The sequence below is a fragment of the Oncorhynchus masou genome, chromosome 15 (assembly GCF_036934945.1).
Source record: "Oncorhynchus masou masou isolate Uvic2021 chromosome 15, UVic_Omas_1.1, whole genome shotgun sequence".
In the NCBI taxonomy this organism is placed as follows: Eukaryota; Metazoa; Chordata; class Actinopteri; order Salmoniformes; family Salmonidae; genus Oncorhynchus; species Oncorhynchus masou.
In genome coordinates this window covers 52,871,147-52,889,311 of record NC_088226.1, presented here as the reverse complement: position 1 = coordinate 52,889,311, position 18,165 = coordinate 52,871,147, and the positions used below count along the sequence as shown (strand labels likewise).

The window sequence follows — 18,165 nt, the reverse complement described above, 5'->3', positions numbered from 1 at the left end:
GCCAAAGATAGATATATGGACTTCCAGATTCTCTACTGCACTTTTCAATTCCCTAACCATGGGACACAGAGGGGGAGATTTAGCACTGAACCGAGACATGAAAAAGCATGTTTCAAGTACATTATCAGATGTTGTGCCTTGAGTAGATTTAACATAGTTGCCTGGCTGTAGTAAAAAAATGATGACAAAGGTGAAAGAATCTAGTTATCCTAATATTTGTTAAGGAGCTTTGGCTGATTTTTATTTTTTCACATTTTAATATACAATCACTTCAGACTAAGAAATGCAGTCGGAGGTAAAAAAAACAAAAACGTTTTGCACTGAATTGGAATTTATTTCCCATAAGAAAAAAAGCTGGAAACAGGTCTGTCAATGTTCTTGTCCCATTTTTTTATGTACCCACCAGAGGCTGGAATGATGGTGGCAGTAACTTGTCTCGAAGGAGCTTTATTCTTTTTTTATTTACAAATGTACACTATTTAATAAGCTGTTAACACTAAACTGGTGGAACGACCGTTTTTTATGCAGGTGACAATTTGGACTGAGGTCAATTTCCAGATTTTGGTTCGGTAAACTGTTTTGTCTTTTTGAATGATCATTCGGGTTGTTGATGTGCAATATGTTTTGTATGCCAGTAGTTCTTAAATAAAACCATTTGTCTTGTCAGGTTGACCTTTTTTGTCCTGAGAATGAGTGAAGTACAGAGCAAAACTAGTCTCTTTTAATGTATGATTTATTTGGGTACGGTGAATAAGAAAACCCCTGGGCCCAACCAAGTACAAAGTGAACTATTGATTTAGTGATCCACCTGCAAAAAAACATGCAATTGTGATTCAAATTACATTGTACAAGCTGAATGACTATATAAAAGTACATCATTGTTTGGAAAGAGTTTTACTCGTTCCTCAACCCTCTGTCGGGGTGATTTAGAATCATCAGTTTTCTGTGGGCTTCTCTGATCTTGTTAGCTGTGGGACAGGGAACAAAAATATGATTCATTAGGCAAATGGACTTTATTGTATCACACACCCAGTGAAATGTACAATACCCGACTTCTAGAAAAGCATGCAACAAGACCGTTACAATTGTACCACATGCGTGTAATGCCATAGTGTCTTGTAGAGCAAGGTTTCCCAAACTTGGTCCTGAGGCCCCACTGGTTGCGCGTTTTGGTTTTTGCCCTAGAAGGACACAGCTGATTCAAATAATCAAAGCTTGATGAGTTGGTTATTTGAATCCAAAAAGTGCACCCAGGGAGGACCACTGGAACGGACTTGGTAAACAACACATGTGTGAAAGCCCATAAAATCTTACTGATTTGGGAAAACTGCATAGCTTGCTTCATTTGGGGTTTCATGGCCTAGCGACCTGAATCAAGAAGTACCATTTTAGTGTCACAAAATCGTCCATAAGTTTTATTCAACTCAAAAGTTTTAAACCGAACGAAAATATAAATGCGACATCTAAAGTGTTGGTTTCATTAGCTGAAATAAGAATGAAAGAAATAGCAGAATTGTTCCATATGCACAAAAAGCTTCAGCTGGGCTAGACAATCTGGACCCTCTCTTTCTAAAATAATCTGCCGCCATTGTTGCAACCCCTATTTATCAGTTTGTTCAACCTCTTTAGTATTGTCCGAGATCCCTAAAGATTGGAAAGCTGCCGCGGTCATCCCCCTCTTCAAAGGGGGTGACACTAGACCCAAACTGTTATAGACCTATATCCATCCTGCCCTGCCATTCTAGTCTTCGAAAGCCAAGTTAATAAACAGATCACTGACCATTTCGAATCCCACCGTACCTTCTCCACTGTGCAATCCGGTTTCCGAGCTGGTCACAGGTGCACCTCAGCCACGCTCAAGGTACTAAATGATATAACCGCCATCGATAAAAGACGGTACTGTGCAGCCGTCTTCATCGACCCGGCCAAGGCTTCCGACTCTGTCGACCACCGTATTCTTATTGGCAGACTCAAAAGCCTTGGTTTCTCAAATGACTGCCTCGCCTGGTTCACCAACTACTTCTCAGACAGAGTTCAGTGTGTAAAATCGGAGGGCCTGTTGTCCTGACTAGCAGTCTATGGGGGAACCATAGGGTTCAATTCTCGGGCCGACTCTTTTCTCTTTGTATATCAACGATGTCTCTCTTGCTGCGGGTGATTCCACCTCTACGCAGACGACACCATTCTGTATACATCTGGCCCTTCTTTGGACACTGTTAACTAGCCTCCAAATGAGCTTCAATGCCATACAACACTCCTTCTGTGGCCTCTAACTGCTCTTAAACGCGAGTAAAACCAAATGCATGCTTTTCAACCGTTCGCCTGACGAGCATCACTACTCTGGACAGTTCTGAGTATGAATATGTGGACAACTACAAATACCTAGGTTTCTGGCTAGACTGTAAACTCTCCTTCCAGACTCATATTAAACATCTCCAAAATTAAATCTAGAATCGGCTTCCTATTTCGCAACAAAGCCTCCTTCACTCACGCCGCCAAACATACCCTCGTAAAACTGACTATCCTACTGATCCTCAACCTCGGCGATGTCATTTACAAAATAGCTTCCAACACTCTACTCAGCAAACTAGATTCAGTCTATCACAGTGCCATCCGTTTTGTCATCAAAGCCCCTTATACCACCCACCACTGCGACCTGTATGCTCTAGTCGGCTGGCCCTCGCTACATATTCGTCGCCAGACCCACTGGCTCCAGGTCATCTATAAGTCAATGCTAGGTAAAGCTCAGCCTTATCTCAGCTCACTGGACATGATAACAACACCCACCCGTAGCAAGCGCTCCAGCAGGTATATCTCACTGGTCATTCCCAGAGCCAAAACCTCCTTTGGCCGTCTTTCCTTTCCAGTACTCTGCTGCCAATAACTGGAACGAATTGCAAAAAAATTGCTGAAGCTGGAGACTTATATTTCCCTCACTAACTTTAAACATCAGCCAACTGATTGCTGCAGTTGTACATAGCCCATCTGTAAATAGCCCACCCAATCTACCTACATCATCCCCATATTGTTTTTATTTACTTTTCTGCTCTTTTGCACACCAGTATTTCTACTTGCACATCATCATCTGCTCATGTAACCGTATAACTTTAGACCGTCCCCTCGCCCATACCCCGGCTCAAACCAAAGACCCTCTGCACACAACAGTCACCCATGAAGCATCGTTACCCATCGCTCCACAAAAGCCACGGCCCTTGCACAGTAAGGGGAACCACTACTTCAAGGTCTGAGCAAGTTACGTCACCGATTGAACGCTATTTAGCGCGCACCACCGTCAACTCGCTAGCCGTTTGACATCCGTTACACTCAATCACTCCAGTGTTAATTGGCTAAATTGTAATTACTCCGCTACTATGGCCTATTTATTGCCTTACCTCCACACGTCATTTGCACACACTGTATATAGACTTTTTCCTCCTTTTCTATTGTGTTATTGACTGAACGCTTGTTTATTCCATGTGCAACTGTGTTGTTGTTTGTGTCGCACTGCTTTGCTTTATCTTGGCCAGGTCGCGGTTGTAAATGAGAATGTGTTCTCCACTAGCCTACCTGGTTAAATAAAGTAAAAAAAAAAAAATCTGTGTAACGGCGGGGGGATTTGATTATTCTCAGCCAGGAACCGGTCTGTGGCCTGGGAGTTGCATACTTTCTCAAATCGAAACGTAATCTGCGCCTCCCGGTTGTGTTGTCGACAAGGAAGCATGGTACATCGTCCAGAAACATACACATTCTCTTTTCCATAAAATAGATATTTGAATATTCAAATTCGTTTTCATTCGGAAGGCAGATAACGCGTTTTTAGCAAAAGGAAATCACTATTGTTTGTAAAAACACAGTCATTCTCCGTGTATATCCCATTTGTGATATAATTTAACGGTTCTAAAGACAATGCAACCAAATGCCACCCGGTGCGAAACCCCTATCCAGGCCAGATTAATTGAATCCCCTCAATGGTCACGTTCCCTTGCTCAGACTATGTATACATTTCACCCCCCCCCTTTATGTAATTAGGCAAGTACTTTAAAAACAAATTCATAAATTGTAAATTGTTATTTACAATGAGAGGCAGAACGACAGATTTTTACGTTAGAAATCGTTCGATTAACGTACTGTTCCAACGCTCTGACCACCAGGCTACCTGCCGCCCCATGCATTCACCAACTTGGAATTTGGATTTGCCGCGTTTTTTTCCAGTTATCTTGAACGCACCACTGGTTCCAAGTCCTAGTTGTTTTGAACGCGGAATAAGCACTGACGCATGTGAGGTCTAGGGCGAGTAATGTTATCCACCAGCTGTATGGCTGTCAGTCGTAGCTAGACATTTGCACTAGTGTGATGCTACAGTTGCTAGTCAGCTAAGCTAACGAATATGCTTCTGCTGCTCTTGGCTGAAGACTTCAATGCGGTAAGCTATCCTTTTACGGTAGAATCGATATAACAACTCGCCATGTGTTTATGCTAAGATCTGCCTCTATTAAAAACTTGAAACAACTTTTGTACTAGCTACTTGTCTACGATGAACAAAGTCACAAACCACCCTCATGTTTTAACTTGACTTGTGTTTTTCTGGCCTGTCGGAAACTAAAAACACATGTCGTAACGACTAACCTCAATCGCTCAGCAGTGTCGCAAAATGTCAGGGTCCCCAATTCCATATATATTTATGCCATGGCCACCTCTTGCCTAGTTAATATCTAACTTTGTGTCCTGTAAAATATGTTGCCAATCCGGTACAGCATCTCTGGCCCTGACAATGCTCACGCATTAATAAAAGAGAATTGCCCAAATACAGTGTTTTCCATAACACATTGTAGGTCATCTATATGCTACAGTAAACCAATCCACAACGTTTATCAATCATCCTTGACATATTCCCAAATGTATTACTATCAAAGACAGTATACTATGAATTGCTTTGAAAACGGTGTTATTATCATTTACAAACTGTTTTGTTTACAGACGATTTTAAGAAAATGTGTTTCTTTCTACTCTGCTTTGATGTGTTTGACTAAGCTTTTCACCTAACTCAGTATCCATTTTTTTATCCAATGGACCAGTGTATGGTGCATGTCCGATACATACATGTCCAGTACAAACAAGCAATATTGCACCGCATTAGGAATGTAATGCCAAATAGTCACACATTAGGAACATTACAGTACAGTGCCTTGCAAAAGTATTCGGCCCCCTTGAACTTTGCGACCTTTTTCCACATTTCAGGCTTCAAACATAAAGATATAAAACTGTATTTTTTTGTGAAGAATCAACAACAAGAGGGAAACAATCATGAAGTGGAATGACATTTATTGGATATTTCAAACTTTTTTAACAAATCAAAAACTGAAAAATTGGGCGTGCAAAATTATTCAGCCCCCTTAAGTTAATACTTTGTAGCGCCACCTTTTGCTGCGATTACAGCTGTAAGTCGCTTGGGGTATGTCTCTATCAGTTTTGCACATCGAGAGACTGAAAGTTTTTCCCATTCCTCCTTGCAAAACAGCTCGAGCTCAGTGAGGTTGGATGGAGAGCATTTGTGAACAGCAGTTTTCAGTTCTTTCCACAGATTCTCGATTGGATTCAGGTCTGGACTTTGACTTGGCCATTCTAACACCTGGATATGTTTATTTTTGAACCATTCCATTGTAGATTTTGCTTTATGTTTTGGGTCATTGTCTGGTTGGAAGACAAATCTCTGTCTCAGTCTCAGGTCTTTTGCAGACTCCATCAGGTTTTCTTCCAGAATGGTCCTGTATTTGGCTCCATCCATCTTCCCATCAATTTTAACCATCTTCCCTGTCCCTGCTGAAGAAAAGCAGGCCCAAACCATGATGCTGCAACCACCATGTTTGACAGTGGGGATGGTGTGTTCAGGGTGATGAGCTGTGTTGCTTTTACGCCAAACATAACGTTTTGCATTGTTGCAAAAGGTTCAATTTTGGTTTCATCTGACCAGAGCACCTTCTTCCACATGTTTGGTGTGTCTCCCAGGTGGCTTGTGGCAAACTTTAAACGACACTTTTTATGGATATCTTTAAGAAATGGCTTTCTTCTTGCCACTCTTCCATAAAGGCCAGGTCTTGGTAGATTTGCAGTGGTCTGATACTCCTTCCATTTCAATATTATCGCTTGCACAGTGCTCCTTGGGATGTTTAAAGCTTGGGAAATCTTTTTGTATCCAAATCCGGCTTTAAACTTCTTCACATCAGTATCTCAGACCTGCCTGGTGTGTTCCTTGTTCTTCATGATGCTCTCTGCGCTTTTAACAGACCTCTGAGACTATCACAGTGCAGGTGCATTTATACGGAGACTTGATTACACACAGGTGGATTGTATTTATCATCATTAGTCATTTAGGTCAACATTGGATCATTCAGAGATCCTCACTGAACTTCTGGAGAGAGTTTGCTGCACTGAAAGTAAAGGGGCTGAATAATTTTGCACGCCCAATTTTTCAGTTTTTGATTTGTTAAAAAAGTTTGAAATATCCAATAAATGTCGTTCCACTTCATGATTGTGTCCCACTTGTGTCCCACTTGATTCTTCACAAAAAAATACAGTTTTATATCTTTATGTTTGAAGCCTGAAATGTGGCAAAAGGTCGCAAAGTTCAAGGGGGCCAAATACTTTCGCAAGGCACTGTATATAAGGCAAAAGTCTCAAATTACAAAAGACACTTATTCATAATACAAAGAACATAATGGATCTTACCTGACTTGGTCAGTCTCCAAGGAATACTATAATATAGGACTGAACTTTAGCCGAACATCTGCTGTGAGCAATTTGAAATAGAATAGAACATGTTCTGCCTCTTCCCATTGGAATGGAGCACAGTGGAGCAACACAATGTGATGTTGAAGGTCCTAATTATTGCCCCTGTCATTTGCGTAATTACAATGTTTTCCAATGGCAAGGGCAGTATAGAAATTGTACATTGTAGTGGACCTGCAGCAGTCAGTGAAAGTCAGGTTTAATGATGAATCTGTCCTCCACCAGGCAGACACACTGGCCGGTAGTTTCAATAGGATTTAAAAGGCCAACTGCGTGGAGAAATTAGAGTTTTGCCCCAAAATCATGTGGAATTACAGTGCTGGGTGCATGTGGTGAGCCAACACACAAAAATGCAAGAGAAAGCAGCTATTTCTGTTGGTTTTATTAAACCAACCAAGCAATTTAATTCTTTTGTTCAGGGGAGTTCTACTTCATTGATTAACAAAAGCAGGGATATAATTTTTTCAGCTTTTTTGAAAAGCCTGAAATGTCAAGCCTTTTAAAGCAGATTATTCTCCCCCTGTGCGGGGAATGGAGCCAGAGTAACCTTTTGTCTACAATTAAATATTCCAGCATAAATATAAAAGAAAATCAGAGATGGAGAAGATTGACTCACAAGAGATTGGAGAGGTAGATCCTCACCCTGATAATGCAAACAGCTTGCTTCTAATTAAATATGCCACAGAGTCTCAAAGCATTTGCTTTCAGCCGCAGAGAGAGGAAGCTGCCTAAGAATGAAGGGGAGAAATATATCACATCATCTGTCTGTCCACAGCCTTCCTCTGGGCATCTAAAAGGTATTTAATTGTTTTGTTTTTGTAGATTTGTTTCCTTTTTTATAGGAAGTATCTAAAGGCAATGCCTTCAGGGATATGCATAAATAGAGACACACAATACAAATAGTGCGATTGTTTATGATTAAAAATCAGATGATTAATCATGACTGTGGCACTTCAGAGACATGGGGCGTTTATTTTACATTTAAGGACGCATTCTCTCCATGTCTGTGATGCAGGAAGGGGGTATCTTCACAGGCATTATAGTCTGAAATGTTGAATTTATAGGTGTTTTTTGGTTTAAGTTGTAGACTTTATACTGCTTCATTTAATTGATGTGTGAGGTTCTATATATAAAAATATAGAGTATGTGGTGTCGGATAAAAGATGCATGTATATCTATAAAGATCGATGTTTGGTGGTTTATTTATAGTCAGGATGACATAGAAGTGACCTCTAATAGACATGTGACGTGGATTCTTCTAAGTATCTGCTCACTTACTCCTAAGCATTCAAAGACAGCGTTGCCACTGTAACTTTGATCTGATAACAGCAGTGTTGATAAAAAAAATGCACTCTGCTTTACATCTTAATATGTTTTCTTCATTAAAAAAACATCTCTGCAAACTTGCCACATTTTGTTCTGCATGCAGATATTCTGCCATGTTTAGGAAACAGTATTTTGTAAGTGTGAGTTTTATTATGGCTTAGTAGACTTGGATCCTATCAACTTCATCAAGTCAAGGGTTTTTGAAGAGGCAATCACATATAGCAAATTCTGCAATTGCAAACATGTGTAAGCACATATAAAATAATTGTTTATAAATAAGTCAAAGGTAGAATGATTATTTTAAATAAATGTTTTTGTTGCTGAACAGAGCATAGTTGCTGATGACGGCTTACTAAAAGTTTGTCATTGTTAATAGTCTGTTGACAATTTGTTGCCAATGATTTTTTTGTCAGGTTTATTATGTTACAGGTTAATAACAGTTATGTTGATCATCATACATTATATTCATATGGAGGAAGTCGGTTGACACATTTTTATTTTAGATTGCTGCTGCAAAAAAAAATCAGTATCCTTTACTTTGTTTGATTATTATGTATGCATGTGTATCAATATTAGGAAGGTTCCTAATGTTTTGTACACTCAGTGTATATGGTTCCTTAAGATGGTTTCAGTGGGTGCCTGAAGGATTCCAAGGAATGCAGATTTGGTTAACTTTGTTGTCTCTCAGATCCCCCTACGTGTATATATTAAATGGTTGTTGAAGTGATTCATTCATGTGTCTGTAACATCCAGACAAAATAGAGGCCCCAACATATGCTCCCTAACCTCGACCCACTTACCCCATACCTGCAATCAGGCCTTATCAGAAAATTGGGCAAGTCATGAGTCTGTTGATTAACCCTGACTGGCTTAATGATTGTGGGTCAGGATTTCAGCTTGTGAAATATCAAACAACCACTAGTGTCAAATAATAGATCCACTGACAGGCTAGATGTGCTCTGTCATTTGCGTTTCATGGCGATAATGGGTTCTGAACCGACCAGCTCTGGCTGGTAATGGTGCTGTCTGCAACTTTTTACCAGGTCTGCAGTGAATGGATATGGCATGAGGGACGAACCCCATCGCTTTCCCAGACCACAAGTAAATCTTGTATTATGCTGAGTTTTAGTTTCCAGGGGACTGCAAGGTTTGCAAAAAAGGAAACAAGAATTATGCAATCAAATTGGCACCTCCACATCCAGATTTGACTAGTGCTGCATAATGCAATCCAGTAATCCCTTTATCAAATGCTGAGATGAAATGGTTTTATTGGAAAAGGAGAGAAATATATTTAAGGTCATTCTATCACTAGTTTATTTTGCCCACACTCTTTTTTTATCTTCAGAGACAATAATTACTTCTAGTTCATAACAGAAGTATGGCTGGTGAATGTTCAGAGAATCCACAGGACGGAATCTTTGCAATAATCAGCAGTACAATTTTGTCTCCCTTTTAAAATTTCTTCACATTTTAACATACATGACTGGCTGAGGACGTGCAATGTTAATGTCTAGTTGATGATGACAATCTGTCAGCAAAATATGGTGCCTACTTGAACTTGAATTGTTCAAGCATCAGCATTTTACATATCTTAGGCTACAGTATTTGTGGGTTAAGCTATGATGCAATGTCTTTCCAATCCATTTTGGGAAGGCATATCCTTCCTTCTTTTTTTTCCTTTTCAGTATTTACTTTTAAAGCCATAATAGGAACAATGCAGTGTGAATACTAAAACAGACTATATCTTTTTGCACCCTTTGCTGACTGCTCACATTGCTCACTGCTGAGACCCTGACTGATGTCAAATATCAGCATTCAATTTATCAGTAACCCACTAGGCCTATATCCATATATCCTATGTCCATATACAGTGCATTCGGAAAGTATTCAGACGCCTTGTCTTTTTCCACATTTTGTTACGTCATGGCCTTGTTCTAAAATTGATTACATTTTTTTTTTTTTATCTCATCAATCTACATACAATACCCCATAATGACAAAGCAAAAACAGGTATTTAGAATGTTTGCAAATTCATAAAAAATGAAAAACAGAAATACATTATTTACTTAAGTATTCAGGAACACCAAAATGTAACATTATTTTTTGTCAGAGGACAAACCATCCACAGAGACAAACTGATATCTTCCCGACAGATAAAATCTTTCCAAAAGTATGTGGTGATCGATGGTGTCAAAAGCGGCTCTAAGGTCTAAGAGCATGAAGACAGATGCAGGGCTTTGGTCTGGCGCCATTATAGGGCCATTATAATCCATTGATCCTAGGTCGTGGCAGGTCTGTGCAGACTGAGGACAACTGAGTTTTGGAGAAAATATGCAGATTCAAAGAGGAGTCCATAATTTGCTTTCTAATGATCATAATCTTTTTGTCAAAAAAGTTCATAAATTCATCACTGCTGAAGTGAAGGCCATCCTCACTTTGTGGAATCCTGCTTTTTAGTCAGCTTTGTGGCAGTATCAAAAATACATTTGATTGTTTTTATTCTCCTCAATCAAGTTGGAAAAGTAGGCTGATTGAGCAGCAGTGAGGGCTCTTCGATATTGATATTTGGAAGACTTCCAGTTTGGTGGAGCACCATTTCCCTTCTAATTTTCTGGAAGCTAGCTTCAGGGCTGGGGTATGTATACCAGGGTGCTAATTTCTTTTGACAAATGTTTTTGGTTTTTAGAGGTGCGACTGCATCAATAAATTCTATATTTTGGGAGGGGCAGAAACATTTTTCAACCAGCAATTGTGTTGTGCGAATCTGCTGTAGCTAAATTAAACGCTGTAGTTATGTTGTGCTGGGTGACCTCTGACTGTTTCATCCTAACATCGTTGGTGCATACGTGGATAACAATATCTCTATAACATCTATACTCACCAGTTTTGGCCTCAGCCAGCACCATCTTCAGATTAGCCTTTACGTCAGTAGCCCTGCCCCCTGGTAAACAGTGTATGATCGTTGAATGATATATTTTGAAGTCTAATATTGCGGGTAATGGAGTCCCAAATGGCTAGGGTTTTCAATGTCTAATGGTGGAAGGCTTCGGTGGCTCGGACTGCATAACAGGGGGAGGAGAGACCTGAGAAGACTCAGGCTCTGACTCTTTGCTTCACGGGGAAAACCAGTTTAAAGTTTCTATCGGCTGAATGAGCGACACCAGTTGAACATGCTGACAGCATTTCTTTCCAGAAGCCATGAGAAAATTGTCCAGCTGCGGGGACTGTGCAGGTGGATTAACCCTACTACCAGTATTTACTGGTGGCATAGACGCTGTATCAATCTTTCCTACACTTAAATAGCCCTTGCTTGCAGCTCGGCTATCCTCACCATAAGGTGATAGTGATCCAGTATATTAAGAGTACAGCGACTGCAATGAGAAGTGCATAATGTTACTTATTAACTTTTTTCGTCAGGAGGACGTCCTGCAGATCTATGTCCAGATAAAGCTTCTGGGGTGAAAAAAAATGAATTAAAAAGTGTGGAGAAATTAAGACATTGGTAAACTTGTTGAATACAGAGTTTGATTGAATAGTTATTAAGACTAAAGGGCGAAAGAGTTTGTCAGGTAGCCAAGTAACAACAAAAAGTACAGTAGTACGGAGACAACACGGAAGTGCGGTTTGCTCCTAACAGAGCTTGGCTTGGGTCTGCCCACCGCCTTGCTTGTTCGGCCCACTATGATTAATTTGCTGCCATTGGAAACAACAGGCTCTGGTCTATCTTGGGTTACTTATAAAAATCATTGGTATAATGGTGCTTTCAAGATAACTCAGAGTTAACATTTTTTGTATGTTTTTTGCATGGACCTTCCTATTGGTTGATTCTGATACTTTCTAATTGTGAAACTCAGAGCTCATCTTATTACAACAGGTCAGAAATGTCAGCATTTCAGAGTTGTCTTAAACACAGCATCAATCTTTGATGACAGTTGTGTGGCTTTTATTTTTTATTTAACTATGCAAGTCAGTTAAGATCAAATTTTTATTTACAATGATGGTCTGCCCCAGCCAAACCCAGACGATGGTGGGCCATTTGTGCACCGCCCAAACACAGCCAGATGTGATTCAGCCTGGATTTGAACCAGGGACGGTATCACCTCCTGCACAGAGATGCAGTGCCTTAGACCGCTGCGCCACTCAGGTGCCCATGCTAATGTTAGCTCGCGAATATGAGGATATTTGAATACGATAAAAGCCCTTTATAAACACCAAGTTTCATTCTTTCAACATAACATTGGCGACAAGTCTGAGGCGTTGCGTGCTAATGGGTATTTCTGTATCTTTATTCTGCTGCTACTATTGGCTAGAGCACACTCAGCACAGCTTTCTCCATGCATGACAATTCTAGCTAGACATTACCATTCCGTGTTAGAGGGCAAGTAGGCATGACTGGGCATGATTGAAATCAACACCCACCATTGAATATCTAAGGATTTAGGAACATACTAATTTTCCCTAAATATTTCCAAATCTCAGTTTTGGAAGATACTGATTTTATGCCGAAATTATACTATTTACACTTAGTAGTCAACTTTGACATTAGAAAAGAATGTACTTGAGTAATATCGATGCCACGTAGGTGTTTCAACCATTAAAATTGTTTTTTTTGTTTTCCACCAAACTACTAATTCCCTGATTTACAGGGTTTAATAACACTAACGTGTAAGAACAATATTATTTGTGAACCAATGTTTCATTTTGTCGTTATAATAATATTGGTTGCAACATGAAAGTCTTTGTGAAATTCTGTTGCAGTTCAAGTCGACTACAAAATCCACAATACAATGCTCTCTCTCTGGGCTGATCGTCACTAGCTTCCATAGCCACAAAGTCATAATTGGGTGATTTTGCAACTACAGGCAATTCATCATTTCTTATTTTCAAGAAATTAAGTTTCTTGAAAAACGTTTTTATCAACAGAAATGCTTTTCTAATTTTGTCCGAAACCACAAAGTTGTATTGGCTGTGACCATTTTATTCGTCAATACATGGTTTTCACAAAGCACCTTCATCAGATCTCATTACCATCACACCATAAAATATTACAATTTAGTTTAAAACTGAATGACAAACACACAGGGTTTTTGGATTAATTGGTTTATCTGTTAATAGGATTTGGTACTACCACATTAAGAAATAATGAATTGTATTCCTTAATCCATAAAATGTTGGCTTGTGCCGACTGTGCTTGTAGACCTGCACGGAAACCATAAACAATGCAATTTCTTGTTAAAATTGTTATATATTTATAGTTTTTACGGTAGCTATATTGGCAACAAGTAAGTGCTTTACATTTGAAGTGTGATATTTAATGTGTAAATATATACATTTTTCAGAAATTGTCACACCCTGATCTGTTTCACCTGTCCTTGTGATTGTCTCCACCCCCTCCAGGTGTCGCTTATTATCTCCAGTGTATATATCCCTGTGTTTCCTGTCTCTATGTGCCGGTTCGTCTTGTTTGTCAAGTCGACCAGCGGTTTTCCTTGCTCCTATTTCTTCCAAGTCTCTTTTGGTTCTAGTCCTCCTGTTTTCAAACTTTGACTGTCCTGACTCTGAACTCACCTGCCCGACCACTCTGCCTGTTCTGTCTTCAAACCTGCCTATCCCTTGTACTGTTTGGACTCGGATCTGGATACTGAACCCCTGCCTGGCCTGACCTCAAGACTGCCCTTCGTCTGGTACTGTTTTGGACTCTGACCCGGTTTATGATCTCTTGCCTGTCCCCGACCTACCTGTTGCCTACCCCTTGGATAAATATCGTAGTTCAACCATCTGCTTCTTCTGACTGCATTTGGGTCTTGCATTGTGTCCTTATAGAAATAGTGCCTTCAGGGAGTATTCATACCCCTTGACTTATTCCACATTTTGTTGTGTTCCAGCCTGAATGCAAAATGGATAAAAATATATATATTTCACCAATCTACAAAAGTCCCCCAAGAATAGTAAAGTATCCTTTACTGGTTTAAATAGCTAATCAACCAGCCCGTTACCAGCCATTAGTAAACTATTGGGAAAAATGGTGTTTGACAAGATACAATGCTACTTTACACTAAACAAATTGACAACAGACTTTCAGAAAACTTATAAGGAAGGACATTCAACAAGCACAACGCTTACTAAAATGACTGATGATTGGCTGAGAGATATTGATGATAAAAGATGGTGAGGGCTGTTTTGTTAGACTTCAGTGTGGCTTTTGACATTATCGATCATTGTCTGCTGCTGGAAAAACGTATGTGTTATGGCTTTACACCCCCTGCTGTATTGTGGATAAAGACTTACCTGTCTAAAAGAACACAGAAGGTGTTCTTTCTTGGAGCCTCCAACATAATCCAGTTAGAATCAGGAATTACCCAGGGCAGCTGTCTAGTCCCCTTACTTTTTTCAATTTTTACTAATGAAATTGTCACGTCTGCTCCCGCTTCCTCCCCCCCATTGGCGCTTGAGGGCACCAGGCTGCCCTGCATCACGTACTCCTATCATCCATTACGCACACCTGCCTTCCCTCGTCACGTGCATCAGCGACATTGGACTCACCTGGACTCACTCATCACCTGTTATTACCTCCCCTATATTTGTCAGTTCCCCTGTTCTGTTCACCGCTTCTGCATTGATTGTTTTTTGTCTTTGTTTTCTTGTATGCTGACACTGTTCCTATCTCGCTCCATGTCCGTTCCTTATTAAATGTTTGATAGCCCGTACCTGCATCGTCTCTTCCAGTGTCATCACATGTGACAAAATGCAGAAGCTATCACACGAAGCATCGGGGAGTACTGGTGTTCCGGTTGGTATGGTGGCATCAGCTCTGGGTTGCCACAGATGGAACCGAGGGTGCCGAGCCAGCTCGTTGGGCTTCCACACCCTAGCTTGCTCGAGAGGTTTCCTTGCCCCGGTTGGCTTGGATGGCGCCCATCCCACATCGGGCCTCAGCTGGATCGCCAGTTCTTGTTCACCCCACCAGTCCAGGAGTTTGTTTTTTTTGTTGATGATGTCGTGGTGGATTGTACCGCCGATGGAACCGGGGGTGCCTAAGCCAGCCTGTCGGTTGGCTCGGCAGCTTCCCATCCTACGTCAGACTCCACCGGATCTTCGGGCTCCCTCTCTGCAGCGAGAGACAGGCGTCTTGCCTCAGCCGGCTCGCCAGGCTCTCACGCACCTGTTGGTTCATTGGGCCTCCATGCCCCAACCGGCTTGCCCAGCGCCCATGTCTCAGCCGGTTCGCCCAGTTGGGGACGCTAGGCTGCCCTGCATCACTCACTCCTATCATCCATTATGCACACCTGCTTTCCCTCGTCATGCACAACAAATTGGACTCACCTGGACTCACTCATCACCTGCTATTACCTCCCCTATATTTGTCAGTTCCCCTGCTCTGTTCCCTGCTTCTGCATTGATTGTTTTTTGTCTCTGTTTTCTTGTATGCTGACACTGTTCCTGTCTCGTTCCATGTCCTTTCCTTATGTTTGACCCCCCGTACCTGCTTCGTCTCTCCAGCGTCATCACATGTGACAGAAATGCCACTGGCTTTGAGTAATGTATGAATGTGGATGACTCAACACTATACACGTCAGCCACTACAGCGACTGAAATGTCTTCAACAATTATCAAAGAGCTGCAGTTAGTTTCAGAATGGGTGGCAAGGAGTAAGTTCCTAGTAAATATTTCTAAAAGGGAAAGGGGGACACCTAGTCAGTTGTACAATTGAATGCCTTCAACTGAAATGTGTCTTCTGCATGGGGGGCTGCCTTAATCCATATCCACGGCCCTGGCGCCCAGGGAACAGTGGGTTAACTGCCTTGCTCAGAGGCAGAATGACAGATTTGTACCTTATCAGGTCAGGGATTCGATCCAGCAATCTTTTGGTTACTTGCCCAATCCTTTAGGTGTATTTCTACCTGCCGGTCTACCTGCTGCCCAGGCGGAGAAGTGGTATTCGGAGTGGAAAGTAAAATATCATTTGTCCTTTGACAAGCAGTGTTGAGCAGGAGTATACCCATTTTATACAAAAGTTCTACAAAAAGTCATTACTTTCTGATGGTAATAACCTGTAAATCATCATGTAGAAAATAGTAAAAATGAAAGAAAAACCTTGAATGAGTAGGGTGTGTCCAAACGTTTGACTGGTACTGTATAACGTTTTCTAAATGAAGAAATAGATCAACTTATCTCAGAATTGTTTTGTTGGAGTGACTTAAAAAATGTAGATGAGACAGGATACATTTTTTGTTGAGCAACAGTAGAGCTAGCCAGGGAAAGTATTAGTAAAATAAGTTGTTATTTTTTTTAATTTGATTTTTTATCTCAGACTGCACTAAGAACACACCTGCTCTATGAAACGTTGTAGCACCAGTCCTCCTTGTCATAACTCATGGTGCACAGAATTTGATTTGAGAAAGTGTGTAATGTGAAAATTTGTGGCTATCCAACAGGTTTCAGGTTCAACAACTTTCAGCCATCTGGGGATGAACAACATCTTTAATTATCTTGTTCACTTACACTCTTTCTCCTCTGTAAGTGTGATAGACACAACCCTGTAATTACCCACAAATGAAAAACAAGTAGGCTGAAATGCCTATTGTGGCCATAGAAAGAATTATACAGCCCTCTGTGACTCTTTCTCTCATTTAAGAATGCATCTTTTTTGTGTTATGAAAAGTTGTTTTTGTTTAGTTTTAACTGTTTTGTATTGTGTGTAAGGGTGGGGGTGCTCTGCAGACCAATCCTTTCCTGTGTTGGTGATGGAAAATTGATCAGGCTTGAATGAAAGGCTCAATTCATGCCCCCCTCTCTTCTATTGTCAAGGTGAATAGAACATACTGAAGGCCATAGGCAGGTTGCTATTAATATGACAGCCTATTTCATATCCAACTATAATTTCTAATGAAATACTTAATTTCTATTATTTTGATCTAGGCAGGCGATTCACTGAAAGACAGTGGGAGAGAAAAGGCTTTTCTTTGAGTTGCTCATGTCAGTTGTGTAAGATATGGCAAACCAATAATTTTGTCAAGTTCTTTTTTTAGCCAACTGAAACGCTTTGGATTGCCACAGTTTATAAAGGCACAAAGATAAAGCCTTTCAGGGCACTGAATGAGGACGCCATCTGTTTTTTTTATTTCCTCCTTTTTCTTTCCCTTTTTCAATCCATGTAATCAAATTTGAGCAAAATCAAATTGGGGGGGGGGTTTCAATGAAAGTACCTTTTGTTGGTCTGAAACGAGCAAGTAATTTACAAAATGCCCTTCCTTTGTGTGGGAGGCTAAAGGAAAAAAGAAATCAGTAGCTTTTAAAGCTAGGCATTGCTGCGACTGTGAAGATAATAAAAAACGTCTTGTGTTGTGGGGTAGAAAACATTTCAAAGGCAGGGCCCGACTCAGGGTTACATGGCTGAAAACCCTGTGTGTGTGTTTGTTTGGGATAGAGTGCCAAGCCAGGTATCCACAGTCTACTATCTTCTGGGTGAAATGAAGACGAGTTCCAGGTAGTGTGACTAGCCCCGGCTTTAATGTTTCTACTTCCTGCACTCTCTAAGCGGCCCTTGTGTCATGCTCAAACCGCCACAGAAGAAATGGGAGTGGAGGACACAGAGGAATCTGCCAGGATTTCTGCCAGCATGGTTCTCTTATTCTGCTTGGTACGATGAGGAGCTTTCACTGAAGACGGAGTTCACTGGTATTTTTCCCTCCAGTCGCCAAGCAATGGAATAACTCTCGGAGGTGAGTTGTCCTCTTTCCCTGTTTCATATGTAGCTTTATGGGCATGCTTAGTGTTGTAGCTATTTACATTGACAGACAGGCAGATTACTTTGTAAAGCTGCTGGGCTATTTTCACTGCACGGGACAGCTATTAGACAATGAGCCATGTCCATAATGTAATGTATGTTACTGAGTTGATGCCTCAAACTCAGAACAGAATATCGTTTTTTTCTGAATAAGATCTATGGGCTTCATGGAAATGTGAATTGAGTGGGGCTGGGAAGGCAAGGTAAGCCCCCCAGGGCTTCACAGCCTGCTGTCTCAAGGGCAAGGCAGGAAATCACTCTGCAAA

The 18,165-nt window shown here is 40.8% G+C and overlaps 2 long non-coding RNA genes across 2 annotated transcripts in view; one reads left to right on the top strand and one right to left on the bottom strand.

Annotated features, from left to right (window-relative positions):
• Nucleotides 1-717: 717 nt before the first annotated feature.
• Nucleotides 718-4,581, bottom strand: LOC135556431 (uncharacterized). The gene is made up of 2 exons (XR_010457994.1): nucleotides 1,315-4,581; nucleotides 718-968 (listed from the first exon to the last, which is right to left on the bottom strand). It is a non-coding gene; the product is annotated as an uncharacterized LOC135556431 (long non-coding RNA).
• A 2,922-nt stretch (nucleotides 4,582-7,503) lies between these two features.
• LOC135555126 (uncharacterized) overlaps nucleotides 7,504-18,165 on the top strand; it is a 140,834-nt gene continuing 130,172 nt past the window's right edge. Inside the window, exon 1 of the long non-coding RNA XR_010457835.1 lies at nucleotides 7,504-7,583. This is a non-coding gene — a long non-coding RNA (uncharacterized LOC135555126). The remainder of the gene's footprint in view (nucleotides 7,584-18,165) is intronic.